Source organism: Lonchura striata, chromosome 3 (assembly GCF_050655825.1).
Source record: "Lonchura striata isolate lonStrDom1 chromosome 3, ASM5065582v1, whole genome shotgun sequence".
Classification (NCBI taxonomy): domain Eukaryota; kingdom Metazoa; phylum Chordata; class Aves; order Passeriformes; family Estrildidae; genus Lonchura; species Lonchura striata.
Window position 1 is genome coordinate 59,079,645 of NC_140705.1, and position 20,862 is coordinate 59,100,506.

Genomic DNA, 20,862 nt, shown 5'->3' on the forward strand with positions numbered 1-20,862 from the left:
CTTGGTGCGTTGTTATGGTTTTTTTTCCTTAGTGGTTTTGGATGCATCAAATGCTTTAATATACAGCAGGCACTATCAAAAGCTAACCAGATCCGCTGAGTGATTTCAGCCACAAGTTTCTAGAAGATTGTGGATCGCCTTTAGATGCCTGTTGTATGTATTCAATATACATTGTTCCTTTGCTTCTCACCTGGCAGCTGGGAGTGCATTTTGCTTCTGGTTAACTCTGCAATCTGGCTGCTTAAAGGAGGGCATCTAACTGGCAACATTACCACTGTTATCCTTGCTACTCATTAACTCTCAATAGCACTAATTGTTCTCTTCTAGTATTTTGTGGTGGGTAACCTTACCTTTCCCCCTGTCTGCGTTAAAGCAGAGCACCCCAGCTTCTTCCCTCTCCTGGACATAAGCAAGACAAGAACCAGCCCCTCCCCAGGGTGGGGAGCAGGGGTCCCTGCGAGGTAGGCATAAGGGGGTTTTTTCCCTGGAAAGGTTGTGGCAGGTCTTCAGCTGAAGGCTGTCTAGCATTGTGCCTACATGCCCCCCTTCAGTCTTTCCTCAGCCCACCAGGGCAGCCCTCAGGCCCAGGGTGAACAGGGAGGACATGTTACCTCTGATAAGAAATTGGTAGTATGTGTGTTTTTTAAAATACCAAAACAAGAATTGCAGTGGGACAAATCTGTTTGGAAACTGTCCTGGCTATAAATGTGATCCTAGGTCTCTGTTGCCTGTAAAATGTACCATGTCCATTTTTCACCTCTTTTTCATGTCAAAGTAACAGACTACATTTTTATTCTACCAATTTCAATCTTTGGGAAAACAGAGATCTCAAGCTTGTTTTTCTTTTTCACTTAAGAATTCAGCAGAACAGTGTTTTTGTGACACTGATCATGAACCAAGCGGAGCATTTACCTACAAACATCTGCAGAGGTTTCTGGTCCCTGTGCCTGGCTCAGTAGCTGTGTTGACATGGATGATACAAAAGTAGGTTGGTTAGGGCCCTGCAGAGACCTGCTGCCTCAGGTCCCTGCTAGCCACAGGGGATGCAGCCAACACTGTTGCTTGGGGTGACACAGCTGTGCCCTCTGCCACCAGGGACTCAGCCCTTCACTCCTGGGATGAACCCTGAGAAAGGGCAAACCACCTGGGGTTGGTCAGGTCAGACTCTTAAAAACTCAGGGGGTGGTCTAGGCTGTAAATTCTAGTTAATAAACACTCTGCTTTAGTGGTTGAACAATGCACGAGACATTTAAAAATTTTTATTTGCCATCCCAATTGTACTACAAGTCAGTGTCACCTATCGGTTTTTATTTTCTTCTCTTTCATTCTCAGATTTTTCCTGCAAACAAAGAGGAAATAATTCTGACAATCCTTTGTCAAAGGTAGCTAATAAAACAATGGAAGGATGTAGGCTGAAGCATAAATGGGATATTGTGGCAGATGTAGATGATTATTAACCAGCCAATGTTTCCGCAAGGGATTCTAATCATAAACAGCGTGGAGTGAATCTGGGTGTATTAATAGCAGAGGCTTTATGGAAAATCAGAATGTGGGCTTTTTTTTAAACATTCCATTTCCTACTTTAATTGATAGAGTGTGAAGGTTTCATGCAAATAATTTAAAAAATATTATTTTGTATCTCTGACATTAAGTACATGATACAGGCCAGGAACAACACGTTGTAGAAGGATCTCTTGAAAAGGATCCTTACAGTGATGATATTTTAGAGATGTGACTAGTGACAGATGCTAAAATCAATGATATAAAAAAGCCAAGTGTCTGTGGTAGAGGAGTATCTATTTGTGCCTGTGTAACCTATGTTTTAATGTGACTTTTTGAGAAAAACAAAGATATCCGAGAGATCATTATGCTGCAAAACTTGTGGGCTATGCTTCCAGTTGTATCAAATGTCCTCTTAGTTTCAGTTTTATATTGTCCTATGTTATGTTTTGAGAAATAAAATGCTAGGTTTGTACTGTAATCACTGGTTCAGATTTTAAATACTTTATTGTACACCTTTCTTTCTGCAGCTGTGCTACAAGTTTGGTCCATCACTCGCCTTTTTTCAATTTCTGAGGAGAGAATAAAAAGGTTATACATAAATCACCCAAGCAGAGTGATGAAAACTCTTCTTGACATGCTATACCTCAGGTCTGCAAATATAGAGTTCTAATACCATTTGCAAGAGTCAACAGTTTATTTGTCTTGTAGCAGCTGATATTTCTGAAGTGTAGAGTGTTGCTTACAGTGGGATGGAAAATGCTAGGAAAGGAAATATCATTATACTGTTATAATACATAAAAAAGACAATACAGTTGTCAATGCATGTGTTTTTTTAATAATAATTTTTACTCTGCCAGTATCAGCCAATATAATTCAGAAATTTTGTGACAGGAATGACCCCAGGTTAAAATTTGAAAATAAAGGAAAATAGCAGAAGTTTAATCAAAAGATATGTACAGGAACCAGTTTCTCCATTGGTCATCTCCAGCTCTCCAGGAAAATGGTATAAACTGTAAAGCCAAAGGGGAACAGCAGGACTGACCACGTGGAGGTTCCTATTGCTGCAGCATCTATTTTCCGCTGGAAAACCAAGGGTCCATCTGCAGCAAAGCATTGTACTTACTGCAGGTGGTCTCTTGTAGCTTTGCAGCCTGTTTTCTGGTGATTAATTTAAAAAGCCTTAATTAGTCTTGATTTTAATTTTTCTCTTTCTTTTTTTTTTTCTTATTTTTCTCCCCCCCCCCCCCCCCACCAAAGCTGTTTCTCTGCTAAAGAAATCTGCTTAAACTAAGCAGTCGGTGCCAAGTGAAATCATTCAATTATTGGCACTTTTGGTCTCTCCTTTGAATAAACAGAGCCTTCCTGACGGCGAGGCAGTTCCTCAGGAATTCCTTTATGGTGAATTAAGCAGAGCAGTGATGAATAACTGGGAGCAAAGGACAGTCTGAGCAGCAAACCAAATTGATTATCTAAGTCCTCAGCTAACTACATCAGGGCGATTTTGGATGGGACCATGTCCCCTAATCTCACCCCAGGGACCCACTGCTAATGTGTCCTGCCCTGGTGTCTGCCCTGCCCTGGGCAGCTGGGGAGGGCCGGAGCTGTGGCACCAATTATGGGTTTACAGGAAACACCAGGAGCTGGCGTCTTCACTCATGGACCCCTGGTGCCCGTGGGGTGGTGGTGACAGGACATTCCTGTGGCACACGCAGCCCTTGGTCACCCTCTGGCTGCTCTTCACCCCGCCAAGGCTCCCACGGGTGCTCCTGCCAGGCAGCCAGTCCTGCTGGTGGCTGGGCGCGACAGCTCCAGCAGGCGCCGGCTTTGCCACAGCCATTCCCCATCCAGGTGCCCGTGGGTCCAACCCGCCCGTGCCTTCAGCTGCTCCTGTGCCCCAGTGCGGAGCATGCACCTGCCAGCACTGCAACACTGTTTCCCCATCCTGCTGTGCTGCTCTGGGAGAGATTAAAGCTTCTGTCAAAACACCTAGAAAGAGCCTTTACCAGTATTTCTGTCTACAGCAAACCTGTGACCTGCCATGTCTTGTTATAGGAGAGAACAAAGCATCATAGCACGGACTGGTTTTAAGTGCACTTTACTTGGTAACAGCCTAATGTTCTCCCTACCATCTTGAGAGACTTGTCATTCCCAGAAGTCCTTTCTTTTATTTTTTTCTTTAACTTTTTCTGGCTACTGAGGCAATTGCTGTAACAGTAGAACATCAAACCAGGCTGTAGGAGTGTAGAGCATGATCTCCCCTACAGTGTCCTGTAAAAACTAGCATCCAGTCTGATCACTATCTTGAAAGGCTAAGGTGAGTCAGAGATTGTTTACTGCACAGTTTTTTTTCTTCCACTGTCCTTCTGAATGGCTTTCTCTAGATTAATTTATAATGGCACCCATTATTATCCATCTGGGTTACATTTGAAGAGGCTCTGCATTTAATATTGAGTGCTTTTCCCTGATGAACACATTGGGGACATGGTTGAAGGCAGAATGAGGAAATGGAATGTGCAGCTCAGGATGAGAGCAGGAGAGAGTGATGATTTCAGCTGTTCCTGTTTGCACTGCCAGCTTACTGTCCTGCTAAAAAGCTACTCCAGAACTGTCTGGTATTTTCAGAGTTAAGCTGATCATAAAATATAGTAAAGCTATGGCCTCTCCAGGAAGCTATACAGACTTACTGTGAAATAAACTTAAAAATGGATTTAGGAGCATCCCCACTGTTGCTTTCCAAGGAGGATAGATTTGGATGGGTACATCTTGCTTTCTGTGCCACTAGAGCAGAGCAGCACTGGAAGTGACAGCAGCCAGCCTGGGGATGTTTCCAGGCAGTGGCCACAACCTCTTATTTCTTACCTTTCTCTGAAAGCAGAAAATTCAAAGGGTACTAAGCTTCGAGGGTAACCTGACCTCACAAGCTTTAATCAGATCTGCACCTCAGGCGCCTGCATACCACAGAAATGTAATGCCTGCTGTGAATGATTTTATTTCCTGGTTATTTATTTTTCAAAATTTTGTTTCTGTGAGAAAGAGGAGCAGCAGTGGGTGGATAATACACAGGACACAGCAGTTAAAACTTCACTGTTCCTCGGCTCACTGGTAGCAGACTGGCATGCACCATTTGGATTTGTTCTGGATTTTCAACCTCTTGCAGGCAAATGCTGCTTCCACTGGCAAGTCCCAAGATAGCCAGTGAAGATAGCTGAAAGGGTTACTTTTCTCTTGGAGGACAGAGGAAGGGAAAGGATTGTGGGAAGCTGTATTTCATTATCTTGGATATATTGAACAGAAGTAAATTGTGACACTGGCCTCTGCCTGATTCTGGGATTAAGTTCTGAAAAATATTCTCTGGGGTAGTATGCTTCTCTTCAGTAAATATTAAACTGGCTGCATCTTCATCAGAATTAAACAAGGAACTACCCCGCTGTAGATGGCGGAATGTGGAATCTGTGCTTCTTGTTCATTCAGATTGTGCAAGAATGGTAGATAATATGTGGAGATACAGGAAAAGTGGAAATACTGGGTGGGAAATAAACTTCACAGACTGTCCATATCCACTTATTTTTGCCTTGTCATGGCCTCATGTGTCAAGTCAGTCTGATGTAGATTTCGGGTTGCCACGTACAGAGGTCACACATGGAAGAGTTTGTCACATGCTAAATTTTGTATTCAGTTTCTTTGCTTCTTAGCACTATTTGTTGGAGAAACTTATAGAAGGAGCATGTGGAGCTTGGCTGGGCTCTAGCCAAAGAGTTGCAGCTGGTCTCTTAATTAAAGAAAAAGAAAATGATATATAGGCCTGTGGGGATCAGTCAGACACAGATTTATTGGGCAGGATGGAATGGACTTAAAGCTATCGCCTCCACTCTGTCAGCCCCTCCCCACACAGTGCACGTGCACTGAGCTTCAGGATACTTTTGCAGCCTTGCAAAAATCATCTGGAGCACTCTTACCTTCATGCTCCCTGCTTCCTTCCCCATTTGCAGCTCCTCCAAGTTAATGGATGCAAAATGCATCCAATGGATGCATCCAATGCATCCTTTCCAAAATGGAAATGATATGCAAGATAAATCTATCCATATCAAAATAAGGGATTCTACAGGTTAGAGTTCTTAAGTGATAATCTGACCACCTTTGCTGTTTTGTAGTCCTCCTCAGATATCAGTAAGGAAAAATGCATCAAGATTGCTATTGATGAAAAGGAGAGGCTGCAGCGCCAGTTAGCTGGCATATTAAGAATATTTTTAAATAATGAAAAGTTTTTCAAAAGTGAAATTTGTTTATTTATACTGATTTTTGCCATGTTTGGGTCCCCAGTTCTTGGAACATTGCCTGGATGGATGAGGATGAGGAAGAGGGACCAGTTCGTCCTAAGAATCTCTTTATTCTTCTCTTGAGAAACTTCCCACATAATCTTTGTTATTGGGGGAAAAAAAAGGCAGGGGACCAGAACCTTACAAAGATGACAAAAACCTGCTTGTCATTTATTTGTGCAGTTGATGTGCTTTGGACTTCTTGATGACTTTGCCTTCCCTGCATAGTCCAACCCTTCCACAGGGACTGCAGGCAGAGGTAACAGAGAGGGCACAGATTTTGTACTGGTTGCCTAATAATGTCACAATTGTAGGAACACAATTTGTCCCAGACTAATCTGAAGGAAATTCATAGCTGGAAGTGAAATCCTGGATCTGCAGGAAGTGATCTCATGCTACCTTTAGGATTGCACCTTCAGGAGAAAATGAAAAAAAAAAATGCATTCTGAAGGGAGCAAGCATCAGTTAAGCCTTAAGCAGTACAGGACCTGGGATAAAGATGTGTTAAAAGTTAAGCCTGAGTTTAAAATGCTTTTCTAATATTTTTTGCATGTAGAAACCTGGGTGCTCCAGTTGTGTACACTGGCTGCAGCATTTTGCAGTGTGTGCACCACCCTAACATGTTTCTCCAAGCTGGGAGGACTATTGCATATTGAGTCGGTCTTCATTTCATGACACTGTTGATGCAAACCAGGACAGGAAGCTGTCTGGGACAATGATACATCACTTATTTCTGTTTATTTTTTTACCTTTTCTCCTTGCTCACTGGAAGTTAGAAAGCATTAAAGCAAAAGAAGTAAGAGCATAGAAGTGGATAAATGCTTCCCTTTTATAAGAAACTGTATATGTTTCATTTAATCTTCTGTATAATATAACTCTTAAACCAAAAAAATAATAAAAAGATAATAGTGTTAAAAATTGTTTTATAGGTAGTTTCCCTTTTGACCTTGCTGCCTGACTGTGCTTACAGGGGAAGCTGATCAAGAGATCTCAAGAGTTGCAGCTTCCTGGGATTGTCTGTCAGAGGAATGAAGAGCAAAAGAATAACTTTCCATCATGAAGTATGTGCTACTATATTTTCAAGTGTCCTTAAAAGACTTTTCTTTGGACATAATCGAGTGGATTCAAGGTCCCAAGAGGTCAGACCAACAAACAGATATCAGTCCTTAAGCTGTGTTTTTTAAATGAAAGTCAGCAGTTGATCTCGGTAACACTTCCTCTGTTAAATACTGGCATGCTTTTTGGTACTGGTTTGCTATTTGGGTTATTTACATAAGGAAGTAGAGTGACCTTTAGAATTAAGTATTTCTTTTAAGAAGAATTGTTCCTTTATGGTGAATATATAAAGTCCTCCCTTCAGCAAGCAGCTGGAATCCAGCAGCAGGAGGCAGTAGGATTGATCTTCTACTTTTTCTTAACATGTCAGTCCACTTTTCAACTATGGCTTCACTGAGACAGCACTGCCTTGATTTATCTCAGGGCCAAGATAAAGGCATTTCCCTCAATGACCTTGAATTTCTTCAGACTCCTGCATCTGCTGTTTCAGGCTTGATGTGCTTGTCTTCCCAGCAAAAGCAAAGTGCAGCCACTGACTGGCTTTGCTAAATAGTCCCTGCAGTCCTGGCAGCTCAAATGCTCTGCTTCAAGAGATGCACATGGATGGAGAGCAATTATGTTCAGCAATTTTCAACAATATTTTTATTTCCTTAATTTTGGCAGGTTCATTGTCATGTAAAAGCTCATGTACATGATTCACTGGAAGTGAAATTGGTTCCTAGGGTATCAAGATGGAGCCCTTGAATGTTCTTTTCTCTGCTGCTGTGGTATCTCATCCGTGTTTGAGTAGTTAGCTGCATTTGAAGATGTTTGTTTTCAACTAGAAAGTTAATTTGCAAGTAGTAGTGCCATGAATTAATCACTTCCCTTGCTGTATGAATGGATATAAAGAGACTGTACCCTTCCCTTAGGGGTTGTGTGCAATCTTCCCTTCTCTTTTCAAAATTGTGTTTATTCTGCTCTGGAAAAATGACAACAATAAAAATTAGTCTGCTTTTCAGGTGGATATAAGATACCTTAGAGTTAAGTGGCATTGCGTATAACTGCCCCCATGAGAGGAACAGCCGTGGAAAAAGAGGGGTTTGGGGTTTCCTCCTCATGCCATGCCTGTGCAAGGAGGTCCTTGTCTGAGTGCAGCTGTTGTATGAACATGAAGTAGTAAATGGCATTTTGTCTGATTCTTATTATGCATTCTCATTACCTTCATGTGTGGCCTGGGAGGGAAGTGGGAAGGGAGGGCAGAACAAACCAACCCACTTCCCTCCCTGGTGGTAAACCAGAGTTTTAAATGCGAACTGATTTGGGGTAGGAGAAAAAAGGACCAGCATCTGGTGTGTCTGATTGCAGGCTTTTGCCATGCTCAAATCCTGTATGTTTGTGGAAACTGGGCTTCCTCAGCATGGTAGGAGGGTTTAGACTGACTTGTGCTGCCATCCTAAGTCACCTATGTGTGGTAGCTGTTAGATTCATTTTCTGCTGGGTACAAGTTCTTTTTTGTATATGTTTACATGTGGTTTTTTCATGACTTCCTAATTTCAGTATCAAGTTTTATTTTGTTTTTTGAGATTTGAGTTATATATAAAATGGATAAACAATGTATTTACTCTCTTTCATCATCCAGAGTGTCTTAAATATGGTGGCTACAAGAGAGAATGAAGAAAGTTTATTAACATATGCAATTATTTAATGGAACTAACAGAAATTAATTCAAAAGCCTCATGGAAGCGTGACCTGACTGCCCTCCTCCCAAGCCTGTTCCACACCACCCAGTCAGGCTGCTGCCAGTGGAGAGAGAAGCTAGAAATCAGCAGAGCCCTAGTGCTCCAGGACCACTATCCATAGACACTGAAGATGTCCTAGCCTCCAGCCCCTTATGAAAAGTCTAAGTGATAAGTGTGGAGACAGCTCATGATACCTGGAAACTATGTGATCTTGGTCAATAAAAAAGAATTTATTATGGGAGAAAAGGAGCAAGTAGGACAGTGATGAGTATCTGGGGACAGGCTGAATAAAAAATGTTAAAAATTGACAGGTGGAAAATGTTTTTTAAGTAAATAAAAAGGAGGAACATGTATCTTAGTTTTTGGGGTTTTCATAACATAATCTTGGCAAAATAAATTGTCTTAAGTGCTCTAGACACCCCTGACCCCACACTGTTACAGATGTTTGGTGAAAACTTTGTGAACATGGAACAGCCTGTGAATTTTGTCCAGATCTTGACAACAATTTTATGGAGTGATTAATGACCTGTGTTACTGTAGTTGAAGGTTTCCTCTTTTGTCTGTTGGTGTTTTATGTAAAACAGATATAGCTTTTCCAAAAAACAAAACCAAACCAAAAACCCAACAAGCAAACCACAAAAGAACCCCACCAAAAGACAAACCCCAAAACCAAGGAATGAATTCTTTTACAGGACTACTTCAGAAGATAAAGTAAAATGGAAAATTTTTTCCCAAAAGCTGGAGGAGGAAGAAAATTTAAGGTACATGATCTGTAGGGTAATGTCCTGTGGCTCTTAAGAACTGCTTATCTTGAGTGCTTAAAGCAAGGAAAAGCAGAGTAGATGTCTCCCAGTGAACCAGCAGAGGAAGGAGTTACTAGTTATTTTAACTCTTGGTTAGGCAAATAGGATTAGCTATGGGAGATAAAAATTATCAGATCTGAATTTTGCTTTAATATAAGTAGGACCATATGTCTTTGGGAAACCCCATCTGGTTTCAGGCAGTCTTAGTGAGAAAATGAGACAATTTCAATACTTTTGTCATTTGTTGTGGGGGTTTTTCTGGGATTAGTGGGGAGTTGCCACAGTTTCAATTTGTTCTGTTCATGAAGTTCCTGCTGGATGAATCCTCTGTAAGTGAAATGTTTTGTTTTCCCACTTGTCAGCTTACACTGTGTTTTCTAAAGGCACAGAGAGAACTTGAAAATTGAATGCTCTAGCAAAGGGAAAAGTCCATCACTTCACATAGACTTCATTGTCTACAGAAAAATCTGCTGTGGCTGTTTTTTGGAAGGAAATGGGGAACAATGGTAATAGTGAATAAAGTAACTAATTCATGAACATCTTCAATGTATTCTTGAAACGCAGGTTTCTCAGTTCCCCTGTGTTCCAGGGTGATCACAGCTTCAGTCATCATCATAAAGAGAAAGCAGAGAAACAGATGAAACTATGTGCAGCAGGTGAATTAAACTCAGAACAGCTTGGTTTTCCTTTTTCCCCCAATATTTCCTTCTTTTCTGCAGAATAATTGCATTGATTTCATTGAAGTTACTCCTGATGTGGGGATAACAGTCTGGCATTGTTGTGGTTTTCTTTGTCCTGCAGCTGGGCTTGTAGCTGCTACCAGACAATTTGTTTTAAAATAGTACAAAAGTTAGCTGGTTTAGGGGTTTTCTAGGGTTTTTTATTTTGGTTTGGTTTATTTTTCCTTTTAAAGAATAACCAAATATTGATTTAAAAGGAAAATTTTATGTATGACCTTATGGTTTAGAGTCAGCCAAATATGAATTCATAAGGTTTTGCAATTAGTTTTTCTGAGAAGGGGTTCATCTTTTCACTGTCTTAGCCATCCCCAGCTCTACTATGGACCTGGAGCTTGCAGGATAAAGTTGCTGTTTCATCTGCCACCTCATTTGGATCCTGAATGGCTACATCACCTCATAGAGTACAAAATAGCAATATAAAACAGAAAAAACAATATTGAGAGAGACCTGTATTATAAGAGAAAGTGAAAGAACCTGATGATTCTAGTCCCTGGGGAGGGGAGAGGAAAAAGCAGTACAATGGCTGAGCAGCACAAGCCAAGTACAGGAAGAAAATTGCTGTTTATGGGCTTCCTAAGAGTACCTACATTAAGCTTGGTGTGGTATGAGGAATGCAATAATACAGAAAGAAAGGGAAAATGACTAGTTCTAAATATAAATCTGTGCATAGCCAAAGAGCCACACAGTGCTTTTCTCCATGGAAATTGCATTTCCTGGGTAGTAAATGTTACTTGTGAAGTCATAAGAAATTCTGTTTCCCAGAGTAACAGTACCATACATGTTTCTTAGTCTATGTCGTACACTTGCCAGAAATGCCATCCTCTGAGTAAGTTCTCTGAACTCAGGTGTTTAATTGAAACAACTTCCATTATTTTGGAAAGACTGCACTCCCTGCTGATTGTACTTGAGACAACCTTTATTGTAACTGTTTCTTATTTCCTCTACCAATAAGAATGAATGACAGAGGCATGGCCAGATCTGCTGTTTGCACTCCATTCTTGAACAAAAAGTGATAGGACCAGGGAACATCCTTTAAGATCCTTCTGTCTTGTGCATTTGTTTATGTTGTTACAAAGCAGAGGAAAAGTGCTACATGCTGCAATAGGTCAAATTTGATAGCCTGTACTTGCAGAATAAGAGATTTTTCTGTAGAGACTGCTTGAAAGGGAGATGTTTCTCCTTCACAGGAACAAAGTTTGATTTGTAATTCTATCCTTAGGAAATGCATATGCATCCATTTGTGTTTGTTTGTAATTCCTCGTATTTCAGAGCCAAGGAGAGAAAGACATTTTGTCTGTTCCTGCCAAAGGATGTAAATAAAGCAGCTGCTTTCTTTCACCATCTATAATGGCCATCACAGAAACCTGTAGGAAGCAGGCATGATAAAGGGCACCAAATGGGTGAGCCAATGAGCTACATTTACTAGCTTTGCTTTTTAGTGATGCCAGGCTTTTCTCCATGCCACAGCAGAGGGGCTCTGGCCCTGTGGGGTGCTCATCAGCTCAGCTCTAGACCAGAAAGTTCTAGTCAGGCTCCTGCTGTGGTGTGGGTCAGCATCTCCATTTTCCCATCAGCCTCTGGCTAGCAAATGGTGGTAGGCATTTGGCTTAAGGGCTTCTCAGCCTCTGCTACCAGAAAGTGTGAAGATGAATTTCTGGTTCCCCTCCTTTTCTTCTCCTTTCATGTTTGTGTAAGTAGTTCTGAACCTCACCTCTTCTGCACTAACAGTTTTCTTAAGCAATGGTAGCAACAGAAAAACCACAAAAAAACCCCCCCAAAAAAACTGACAAAAAAACTCTCAAAACACCAGACAGGCTGCTCTCCTTTTCTGGCTCTGAACTCTGGTGAGGCCACATCTGAGATACTGTTCACATTTGGGCTCCCCAGTACAAGAAATAAAGGAACTGGGGAGAGTCTGATGAAGGGCCATAAGGATGAAGGACTGAAATACCTCTTGGATGAAGACAGGCTGAGAACTGTCATTGTTCAGTCTGGAGAAGAGAAGGCTCAGGGGGATTTCACTGATATGTAGAAATACCTGAGGGGAGGGTACAAAGAAGATGCAGTCAGGCTTTTTTCACATCAGGACCAGAGGCAACGGGCACAGCCTGAAGCCACGGGAGGTTCTCTCTGAAGATTAGGAAACATTTTTTTACAGTGAGGCATGACCATTGGTTAATTGGCCAGTCTCATTTCCTAGTAATGGAATTACTCATAGTTAAAATTGTTTATTTGTGTATCCTGACAAAGTAACAAGGAACAAACTCAAAAATATTTACAGTCTCTGCAAGGGTCACTACTGTGTTTTCACCTTTGTTCATGTTGAGGTATTAGCTTGCTGCAGCAGCTACAAACTTTATAACTGGGACTAGGCATATTAAAAGCACTGTACTGTTGTCATACTATTGTAGTGTTGCCCAGTTCTTCAGATTCTGGTGGGCCAAACAAGTGTCTCCACTAGAAAGGGCTTGCTGTCTGTCAGGGGCATTGAGCTATGACAGTTCTTCTTAATGTTGCAAATGCAGACCACCACATGGAAAATGAGGTGCTCTGCATTTTTTTCTCTGTGTATGTGTTCATTTATCAAATTCAGAGTTGTCAGTTGTAGAATTTTGTTGTAGAAAACTGAAAAATGGTAAGTTACCAAAATGTGTTGCAGAATTTTATGTGGACTTACTCCTCTCCACCACTTTCACATTTCAAGAAAATTATTGTATCAAACACATGATTTTTAAAAGCTTTTTACTATCTCCACTTAATAAAAACAGTGATTTGAACAGATTAAAATATTATGCTGGAAGCACTTTGAAAATGCAGAGCTGAAGTGCAAGCTAGACTGTGGATTTGATTTATTCCAGACACAATTAAGTAAAACCTTGAGACCCAGACATTCCTTGTTTTTGAACGTTGTTCAAAATCTAGGTCCAGACATGAATCTTGCATTGGAGGGTTGACCAGTTTATATTTATCTTTGGGGGGTGTTAAACAGGATTTGATTGGACCTGGAAGGTAATCACTGCTTAATATTTTTGATGAATAGAGAAGAGTTAAGGATTTCCTGGGGGTGGTCTTGAGGTCATCTTGAATTTCACAAATACTTCCTGCAAGAAGAGGTGGCAGACTGACCCATATGTACTACAACGCTAATGCCAGTATTGATAAACTCAGTACATTAGTGAATGTGTTCAGTGGACAGACTATTCTTTTTCTGTATTTAACACAGTTAAACAAGGTGAGAGCTTGCTTAATGTAATATTTCCTTGATGTGATTTTTAAAATTTACTTTATTTTTCTGCAAATTTGAGATAGTAAAGATGCAATAATCTGAATTTAAGATGAGGGATATGTTTCAATATGTTGCCTCAGTGTACCTTAGCAACCTGCCATAAGGTCAAGAATAAAATACTTGTAGTAAGGCCTATTTTAAGGACAATTCTGAAAGGAAAAGCAAGGACTTCTTTCTCTAGGTACTTTCACTACTTTTGCCCTGATCCAAAGCCCAGAGAAGTATTTCTGTTATATATGGTTGACTTGGGTTGGGCTCTATCTTAACAATGCTATTATGTCAGCAATAATATTTCAGGAAGCTGAAAAGGCAGCTTGATAAGGAGGGAGAAAGCAGTCAGGACTCAGAAACTGCTGCCACACAGTAGATTGCTCACACAGCACAAGTGCTGTTTCGAAAGTGTTGAGCACTTCGGAAAAATAGATCTGCTGCAGCACATTGCTCAGGAATACTGAAGTCAAAGAGCATCCAAACATTGCTATGTGAGTTGCCTGTACTGCAATAGAGTTAATGTTTCATTATATTTGGAAAAATGCTATAGAATTACCTTCTGGGCCTCATGGAAAAAGTGAAACAGGAATGTTAATTGTAACCTCCTTCTCAGATGCCAGGAAAGACTCCTTGAGGCTGCCATAACCTAACAAGATGTCTTGTTGAGGTTGTTGAGGTCAAGAACATTTTTTTTTTTTTTCCCTGATCTTTCTACCTCAGGCAAGGAAAAAGGAACTTAAATTAGTTAGAGAAAATAGAAAACACAACATGTTGATGCTCCACTTGTTAATTCACATAGAACTGGGATACGCACGGGGGAAATGCTTGTGTGTCTTTCCGAGCATGGTTGCATGGAAAAGCCCCCTGCTCTGTGCCTGGAGATAGGTGGAAGTAGGGTGACCATGCCTGGCTGACTCCACTCTCAGGAATGCAAGAGGGGCTGGGCTGGGACGAGGGTATGCAGAATTTTGCAATGACCCAGACATCATGAACTTCTACACATTGGGGTATTAAGGATTACATCCCTAAGTGGCTTAGCTTGGAAGGCAGTAAGTATGGGTAAAGAGGGCCTCAGAAACCCCTGGTCCCGGATTCTCTTTTGTCCCTGAGCTGGGAATTAAGTCCAGCTCTGCTGCCCACTATGCTCAGACTGGAAGCGGGCAAGGATGCCCAGCACACAGCAAGGGGAAGAGGAAATCCCTAGCCACATGACTTTGTGCAGATGGTCTTGGGCTTCTCACATAATCCTCTGCTTTTGTTTCTTGGGAGAGACCCCACCTCTCCTTTGCCTGAGTGTAAGCTTGTGTAGGAGGCTCAGTGAGGGAATCTTGCTGATTTAATCATTCCTTACATGTTGTTTGCCTGTGTATGGGACAATTGAGCCTGTAACAATCAATCTTGCACGCTCTCAAATAGGAAAATGCTATGTATGATCTAAGCTACATGCTGAAATGTGGTTATTGGAAATGAATTTTATGGCTGAATAGGCCAGCATCATGTTGTCTCTCTGCCTTTTTGGGCTTTTAGTTATTTAATGACAATGTCATGCTTGCAGAAGATTTTATGTTTTTCCATTTAGCTCACTGACTTAATCTTCTGCTTCTGGAAATGTTTATATGCAGATGACAAAGATTTCGTAAATAAACTGGTGGCTTGCTTTTTGATCACATTAATTGAAAGGCTTAGCTTTGTAGCATCTCTTTAAAGAATAAGAAAGGAGGTTTCCTGAACTCCTATTATATGCATTAAGGTAATTAATTTTTGCTGTTTCTTATTCATATTGTAATTGCTTAAGAACAGTAGTAATAATATTAATTTGGAAGTGTTCTCCTTCCATTTGTCCTTCCATCAATTTGGCAATTCTCTATAGCTGTTGTATTCTGAATGGTAATCTACCAAATATTTACATGTCGTCCCTTACAGCTTTTGAATGCATTTGTAAATCTCTTTCTTCTCACACATGGTCTGTGTTTTGGTAAAAGAGGTCTAATGTAGACATTCCTAATTACTGCACTAACATTCCTTATGAAGTTTACGTGAGGAACTCTGTTCAGATCTTAGGTTTTGAAGAGATTCCAAATTTTGGAGGCTGTGAAGAAAATAAGACAGTCCTGTTGATTGTAAGACTTGCATTTTTTCCCGTGTTGAGAAATGCTAGGATTAGGTGAGATAATTAGTGCTGCAGAGCATGTTTGATTACTTCTAAGTGACCGAGAAATAATCCATCATAGGTAAAGCTGCTGTTACTAGTAGCATTCCACTTCATGTCTATGTATTTTAGATGTGGGAATATATTTGAAAGTTCTAGCTTTTCAGCTCTGAGCATCACTTGTCTGTAACCTCTGTGCTGCTACTCTATTTTGTTTATACCTGTCATCTATCATATGGTAGATGAGAAGAAAAAAATCAATAAACAGCTATTTTGCCTCCCCCTAACTTCCCATCTGTTGAGATGCTTACTGTTGCTCACTTAGCATTCGGGCTTCAAACTGTGTGTTTCAATTTTCTCTTTAATATATTTTACTTCTCTGCTTAGTTTGGTGGGTGTAATGCTTAGCAGCAACACACACCCTCTTTGTTCAGACTGAAGGCTTTAAACAGCATTGAGATGATGATAAACTGAGGTGCATATTATTGTGGGAGCTGGCACCCTCCATCTTTCGTTGTAGGGTGGGGATAATAGAAGCCTCTTGCCTGCTTAACTCATGTGATTAAAATGGGACACATTGTGATGTTCTCCTCAATTAGCATGATCAGCTCCTGGGGAGCAAGGGAACGCTGGCTGGGGTGGTTCGAATTTTCCTGTCTAATGAGTAGAAAGAGTCTTTTGAGAATTGCTAAATAATTCAGGCCATTAGGAACCTGTCAACTTAAACAATGCCCCCTCTGACCAGAAAAATGGTTGTGAACAGTTGGGCACCCTGGCAGATGTTGAACTTGTTCTCATTGTTCACTCTGCTTCAGGCAAATAGCTTTGCAGGATTTGTGCGTGGCTCTGTTGAGGCAGTGTGTGTGGGTGTAAGCAGCACATGTTAGCCAGACTCCATCTAGCTTTTATACCCAAGTAATTCTTTTAGTTAATTTAATGATATTGTAATAAGCTGCTAATATTGCCATTTACCAGCTTTTGTATGCTTGCCAGCTAGCTATAATGAGAAACCACCATCAAGACTCAAAAAAAAAAAAAAAAAAAAAAAGGTAAACATCCCCTCCTCAAATTTTACTTCTTTAATATTCCTTCTGTCGTGTTAGTTTCTTATTTTGCATTTTGAACTGCTTCTCTACAGACAGAATGATAGAGGTATTTTTAAGCAGAATTTGCTGTATACTCATCTAACCCTAGGATCTCAAACTTCTGGGGAAACATTAATATCTTGAAATATTCTGTAAAATCATACACATATTCAGGACTACTTTAGATGAAATTCATTATGCAAGAATCTATTTTGTATGCCTTTTGGTTAATGCTATTGAAGTAAACAGTGTCTTGACACAATTTTTTTCGAAACTGTGCCATACTTATCTTTCTGTAACATTTATTTATGTCTGCACATTTTTCTAACTTAATTGAAGAACTTATGATCAGTATTCTAAAGAAAAGCTATGTAATAATTATTTAATAGATTTGGTCAGAAAACAAGGCCTTCCTACCCCCAGCAACTGTTAGTGCTTCTGTCTTGAATACATGATAGCAAATAGTCAATTTTGCACAAGCAATTAGCTGGTCTGTTGGATCAGTTAATGGAACAAGCAGTGGTAGGAATGCAATGTGAAATAACATGTGTGCTTTGTAAATATTTGTGTTGTAAGATCTCCTAGCATATTCTTGTGTTAAATGACTCCACCTTCAAATATTTTTACATGTTTAATGGACAAGTTTTTTTACAAATTGCATGTATGAAGGCTCCAGTTCTCATTTTGTAACATAATGCATTCCAAAAACATTTGCAAACATATTTTTATTATATTTATACAAGTTTTAGATTTTTTTCCCAAAAATTAACTGTCCTAAATTGAGAACCTTTTTACATATATCTATTGCAGTTAAAGAGCTTTTAATTATGGCTTGGAAGATACAACTACCTATTTAATTAAAGCTATTTGGCTAAGTCAAATTTATTACTGTTCATTGGATATTGTAAAAGTGTATTGTTGAAGAAGAGTGCTTGTCAAAAAAAGATTCATCAGTTCTGCTCTAGTGATATTGGATGTAGCAAGTACTGTTTAGGACAGGTTCCCATCTCTGTCTTGTGTATCAGTGTTTCTCACTTTTTTTTTTTTCAAAAATTCAATTTTTACTATTAATTCTAAAGAAAAAAAGACTATTAAAAAGTGTGAGTCTTTGAGGTTGTACAAAGCAAGCCTCTCTGTCAATGTGGGTACTGCTGCTTCTGAGAGAAACCTTTGTCTCAGGGGTTAACCCTTGTGAGGGCCTTGTTGGTCTCAGATGTTCCAATGAGAACCCTGTCAAAACAACTCCTCATTTTTATTACTGAGCATGACATGATCTGGTGTAGGATTATGTGGGCTGTTGGGATCAGCCATCCCAGCTGTGTCCTCTTGCCCACCCCAGCCTGCTCCCTGGCAAGATGGAGTGAGAAAAGGAGAAATCCTTGATGATGTGCAGCCACTGTTCAGCAACAGTGTGAACAGTCACGTGCTATCACCACTGTTTTGGCTGCAAATCTATAACAGAGCTCCATAGGGGCCACTATGAAGAAAATTACCTCTATCCCAGCCAGTCCCAAGTGCAGGATTACTGGTGGATCATTGCATGCCAGGTTTCTCAAATCCAGCATGTTTAGTTGTTGAAATTGAGGCTGCATAGTTAATCTTTTTTCTTTTCTCTCCTATCTTGGCATTTTTCAGTAATGCTCGTGCCATGTGCCTTGCCATTGTGTGATCATGCTTTATCTTTCTTAATTTAATTATATTGAAAGGAATAAGGCAGTAACTAGAGGTGCTTTGATTCCCTAACTATCCTCTGTAAGATTTGAAAATAGATTATAATCACAAATAGTAAGCCCTTGTCTACAGCACTGCTAAAGAACCATGCAGCATAAAAAGAAAGGAAAAATTCCATCTTGCTTTAAAGATCAAATGTTTTTTATTGCATGCCTTAAATGGCAGTGGATTCTCCCTGTTTTGGACACAAGGCCTGTGTGGAGAGTGTCTGTACAGCAAGTCCCTCTTCTCTGCTGAGCTGGGCAAGGGCACACTGGGAGGTGGGGATGGGGAGAATTCCTTTGATCTCTTTCATCACAGCATTTCATAGAGAGAACAGGAGACTGAGAGAAAAGTAGTAGGCACTTAGGGCATTGTAAGTCTCTGTGATAACTAAGGGTATAAAATTGTGCTCATGTACATCATGTTTTCATTGCTTCATTCTTGCCAAAGTCTTCATGCTTTCATTCTGACCTACAAGCCAAAGCTGTGTTGATGATCTCATTCAGTAGGTGAAATGGCCTGCTTTCTGGTGAGTAGGAATGGGCTAACACACAGGCTTCTGGCTAGTCTTTTCCCAAACTCCTCTGCATCAGAATTAAGTAATGAAAGACTACAATAATTTTCTGTCACTTTGCATCTGATAAACATTTTGAGATGAGATCAGAAAGCTAACTGTGTGCAGTGGCTTGCAGAAGGTTGAGTTCTCAGAAATTGAACTGATGACTTTATTGAAGAATTTCATGGGATGTAGGGTTTGCCTTCAACACTGGTTGAATGGGAGGCCACTGTGTTTCTTGTGCAGTTCCACTTCAAGGCCAAAGATACCAAAAGTGGATCTTAAGTATGGATTAATGTGAATTTTTCTTTAGCAGATGTTGCATGATTCAGATGTTTCAGCCATGAGATCAGCAAGGCTTTCAAACTCGTCTCTGGTTATAATCCTGTTGACAACAACATGCAATTATTTTTTAGCATTAGTTACACTTACTATAGCATAGCTTCCCAGCTTTCTTGAGAGCTCCACTAGAGGTTTCTGATTTGAGAACCCAAATTTCCTACTTCAAAATTCTTTAATTTCTACATAGATTCTGTTTCACAGAGCATGAGAACCTGTTTTGGATTTCATGGGAAGTCTCTGTACACATCTGTGTAACAGTCTGTGGTTAAGCCATGACTGGCAAGACACTGAAGTCTTTCCACATGTGCACATCCTGCACCCACCTGTTGAGTATTAGTTGGGGGACCTTATGGATCAGGGATTTTCACACAGCTCAGCTGTATCAATGTCAGGTGAGCTAGGCAGGAGGAGTCAAGAGGCAAAATGGAGAACTGGCATTTCAGAAACAAGACTGGACTGTGTGGACAGTGGGTGTGACAGTAGGGTGACTTGGGGGAAGGAGGCATGTTATTGTCTCAGCATGAATGCTGGGGATAGGTGCCTTTTCTTTCTGTTTCTTCATGGATTTCCATTGCTTAGGAAACAAAACTGTGGTAACAGTGGGATTTCTTAGCACTTTTGAAGTAAAATCTAAGGTTGTTTTGTTGTGTAAAAGTGATGTAGAAGATAAAATACCTGTCTTTAATTTTGAAGATTCATTTCTCTTCATCTATATTTAAGTAGCTTTAAAATATCTTTATAGATGGAGAGAAACAAATTCTCAAAATGAATACATCCAAATTTATTTTTAGCTACCTTCTGGACTTCTTGCACAAACTGTTTTTATTGCAAAACAGAGACATTAAGAGCCATTAAACTACCAGAGACATACATTAACACAAGCTAGGGGTTTTCCTCTTGCTTTACTGAAATACCCCTTAATTTCCTGTGTGACCTAGCAGCTCTTTAGAAAATAAGGATAATGACACCCTTTCCTTTCCCAGCAATGTTGTGATGATAATACATTTGTGGAAGATTGTGAGGTGCATAAATACTTCTATAAGAGATTATTCTGTTGTTTTCTCCATGGGGCTTGCCTACTCCTTGTTGATCTCCAGAGAATATTTCATTTTCAGGTTGTCCCAAGTTGATAATGGCAAGGCAACAGGTAAGAAAAGGGGGACAAGGTGGATGTGGAGAGTCAATTTTGGGAGTGTAATAAGTAAGGACTCTTGTGTTGTAACCCACAACATGAGACTGCACCACATAAGTCAAGTAGAGGTCAGAAAAGTATGCCTTTAACATGCAATGTCTATGTGCTAAAAGTAACCAGGAATATTAGAGATGAAATTTTGAAAATAAAACTTATTTGAAAATGAACTCGGGGGGTATCAACTGGAGTCTTAAGACCAAATTTAATGAATGTTGATTGCTTTGTCAGAAAGAGAGGGAATGCATTGAATGAACAAGCTGATAAAAAGTGAATAGTGAATATACAGGTAGATTAGAAATAATGGTAGTAAGTAGCCTCCATGTTAGTCATGGGACTTGGATCTGGCCTGTTAGAGAAATAATTGGACCACAGCAATACTAAATGAAAAGAATGTAACTATACCAGGAAT

At 40.1% G+C, this 20,862-nt stretch overlaps 1 protein-coding gene across 5 annotated transcripts in view; it reads left to right on the plus strand.

The window, feature by feature from the left end:
- TIAM2 (TIAM Rac1 associated GEF 2) overlaps window positions 1-20,862 on the plus strand; it is a 133,967-nt gene that overhangs the window by 16,149 nt on the left and 96,956 nt on the right. The window contains exon 2 of one of the 5 annotated variants that reach the window (XM_085576633.1): window positions 6,790-6,958. The exons of 2 other annotated variants lie outside the window; for them this stretch is intronic. The gene's annotated coding sequence lies outside the window, so the exon portion shown is untranslated. Of the gene's footprint in view, window positions 1-6,789; window positions 6,959-20,862 lie in introns of those variants that run through there. 2 more of the 5 variants (XM_085576624.1, XM_085576629.1) reach the window with 2 other exon arrangements.